Here is a 3,636-nt window from a genome sequence, read left to right as displayed (position 1 = left end):
AGAATCCACTTGAATTTACAAAATGTAATTCTTCTCAAACAGAATCCACTTGAATCTTCGCCTAAACAATTAAAATAATTTCCTTCTTTTCAAACAAAGTCCACTTCGACTCGTACTTAAATCGTTTGTATGTACACACACCTACTGTACATCAAGTCTGTATTAAGTCTGTACTGTATATCTGGTGGAAAGTTACAAACACGTCGCAGAGAATGTTCTACAATGTTTGCAACTATTTAAATTCATAACGCGCCGGGGTGCTTCCAACTTTGACCGATACGTCGAAAAATTGATAAATGTTCGAGTCCGGCTCGTTGGAGAATTTTTCGTTCGCGTACATCGCGATACGCGTCCCTTAGGAAATAATTTCTGCTCGTGGCTGTTGAATTTTGAATATGCTCGTGTTAAAAATGGTTGTCCGTTAGACAATAAAGAGCGCCGCTTCTGTGTAGGCGCGTTCGAAAGGTCACTTCTACAATTTTTATAACGAACCGAACGAGAAAAGGAATACTTGGGTTTGAGGATCCGAATTGAATAATGCGACTATAGATATAGTAATCTATAGCGATCTTTAAATTGGTATAAATACTGTCCGGAATTTTAAGTTCAATGAACATATTACAAACAATCACCGATCTACAAGAGTTAATTAATCAAACAAGATCCCAATTGAATAATGCAGCTGTTGACATAGCAATCTATAACGATCTATAGATTAGTATAAATACTGTCTGGAATTGTAAGTTCAATGAACATATTACAAACAATCACCGATCTACAAGAGTTAATTAATCAAACAAGATCCCAATTGAATAATGCAGCTGTAGATATAGCAATCTATAACGATCTATAGATTAGTATAAATACTGTCTGGAATTGTAAGTTCAATGAACATATTACCAACAATCACCGATCTACAAGAGTTAGACGCCACTTAAAAACAAATTTCTATGAATATTTCATCTTTCTATACCTCGTCTGCACTACAGTACTTCAAGGAAGTGGTAAGTCGTTATCAGAAGGATATAAGAGTGTCTATAGCCTAAATTCAACAGTGCAAGTTCACCTGTAATACCGATCCCATTATATCAACTCGTTAAGAAGACTCTAAGGTTCAAAATGTTTACTAGGCGTGGACCGAATACATAATAATAGTTAAATATGCACGATAAAATCCTTAAAAAGTATTTCAAGTAGATTTCGAGTAACTAGGGAATCGACGTTACATTAGGATTTTTTTAACAGTAAAGCATCTTCTCTTGACACTATTAGAACATTCGATCGGTGCTTTGAGAATTATTTTCAATAAGAACATAGAAAAGAAACGAAGCAAAAATATTCAGAATGGAAATTATTCTAATACATTCAAGAAGATGCGTTAGCTCGAGTCTTCGCTATTCGATTCGAAATATTTTCATTTTCTTCCACCTTCCAACACATCGAATCATTTCTAACACATTGTTCGCTAATTAACGTTGTACACCGTCAAAATAAATGTCTGAAACGTTACAGGGCAAACGATTATATTCGTTCTCGTTTCCAAAAATATCAGCATTCCATTTTATATTTTTAATTCGTGACTCGAAGGGATAAGACAGGGTGGTCGAAAAATGCGAGCCATGCGGACAGCGTCAACTCGGACGATACCGTAAATAATACACCGACGGAATTCGACTTCTGCTCACTCGAGACTGCTTATTATTGAATTCAGAGCGAAAGCATCGGAACAGCGTGGCACCGGCTCAGAAAAGTCATACCGCGGCTATCGAATTCCAACGATAATCAATAGCGTGGAACTTTCAAGTGGCGTCCTATAGAGCACCACTCCGATCGAGAGCTGCTAGGCCGAGAATGGAGAACACTTTGGGAACAAAGGTGACGAGAAAAAGCCGAGCAAAACAATATTAAACTAGCTGGTCATTGGTGCTCGTTCGCGAGTAGGGTTGTTTAATTGCTTGTTTAATTCATTACAGCTATTCGTGTTTATTTTGTGTGCGACCCTTTACGGGCCACGCAAGGAACTTCCCGATTCCCGATTACAGCGTTTTTGTTTGTTTGTTTCTTTTCTTTTTCTTTTTTCTTCTCGAGTCATTAATTTTTATTTTGCTACAACGATAGTTTGTTTTTATTTTGTAATGTTTGTTTGTTGCAACTTGCCAAACCTACAATTAAGACCCAACAGCAGTTAAGACAAATAGAAAGTAATAATGGTACTAAAGTACGAATAACTCTCGAAGAATTTCATCACCGTGACAAACTCCCAGTAGCTTATTCCCTATGGGAATTTCAATCGTTCTTAAATTAAAATTCCTTGAAAATAGGAATTGCGAAAATTTATTTAATTCTCGCAGAATTTCTTTACCGTTATTGCTCTTTTCTTTTTTTTTTTATTTTCGTGATGTTTATACTCGGACAGAGTGAAAATATTCCCGAAGCTCCCAATAGGATCAATCGGGCGGTGTTCTCGTGGAACTCTGTTGTATGGCCATCGTGCTCATCGATTCGCGGGGTTCCAAGCAATGGAATCGATAGAGCCTGTCTTAGGACATCTCGATAGGACCTGTTACCGATAACAGGTATGGAATACTCCTAGTGCAACCCTGGATCCAAATTCCTTACTGTAAACTGAAGGGTTTGGAATCAAACGTGAACTGGAAGATAAGGTTTAACTTACTCGAGAGTGAAAGGAATTCTGATCGTTAGAATGGGTGAAGACATTGTATAATTCAAGTCGTTAAATTAATTTAGACACTGCACGATGCAACTAGGATTAGATCACCGGTAATTTCAAAGTGGAAAGAATTCAGATCGATCCACATTGTTGAAGGGTTTCGAGCGAAGAATTCCAGCAGAGAATTCGTGCATGAGTGATCGTACGAGTGATTAAAAAATAAGAAAAATGTACGCGAAAAGGGGCCAAGACAAAAGACTACCTACGCGATAATCGAGGAGGTAAAAATCCGAGGGAAAACTGCTGTTTCAGGAAGTAAAGAATTGAAGGGATCGAAGGGTAGGAAAGAAACTAATAGAGGGGTTCTTTAGATGTTCAACGAAACGGAATTCCCGATGAACTCGTTCGAAATTCCGAGATTTCGCTTAGGAAGCAGCGAATAAGGGGGTTAATAGGTCGATTTAAACGAACGAGGACGACAACCTGTGGCTGGTGTGCGGTAACCCTCAAGGATCGTGCCTTACAGAATCCTCGGAGAGCTTTAAAGCTATTCGACGTTGGCCCTCGATAACAACGCGTCTTGTCCGAATAAGATAACCGACAAAAAAAAAAAAAAGAACAAAAAGAAATTAAATAAAGCAGAAAATAACGAAAGAAAAATTCAAGAATTTTAAAATCGAAGAATGCAGAATTCAGGAATTGTAGAATTCAAGAATATAGAATTTAGGAATTTTAGAATTTAAGGATAAGGAATTTAGGAATTGTAGAACTTAAGGATATAGAATTTAGGAATTTTAGAATTTAAGGATAAGGAATTTAGGAATTGTAGAATTTAAGGATATAGAATTTAGGAATTTTAGAATTTAAGGGTAAGGAATTTAGGAATTTTAGAATTCAAGAATATAGAATTCAGGAATAGTAGAATTTAAGGATATAGAATTTAGGAATTTTAGAATTTAAGAGTA

General features: G+C 36.6%; 1 protein-coding gene across 5 annotated transcripts in view; it reads right to left on the bottom strand.

Moving 5' to 3' along the window:
- Nucleotides 1-3,636, bottom strand: part of LOC128880408 (uncharacterized) — a 45,870-nt gene that overhangs the window by 10,796 nt on the left and 31,438 nt on the right. The gene's annotated exons all lie outside the window — the stretch shown is intronic.

This window comes from Hylaeus volcanicus, chromosome 7 (assembly GCF_026283585.1).
Source record: "Hylaeus volcanicus isolate JK05 chromosome 7, UHH_iyHylVolc1.0_haploid, whole genome shotgun sequence".
Lineage (NCBI taxonomy): Eukaryota > Metazoa > Arthropoda > Insecta > Hymenoptera > Colletidae > Hylaeus > Hylaeus volcanicus.
Note: the sequence above shows the minus strand (reverse complement) of the source record. Positions and strands in the feature narration are given on the sequence as shown.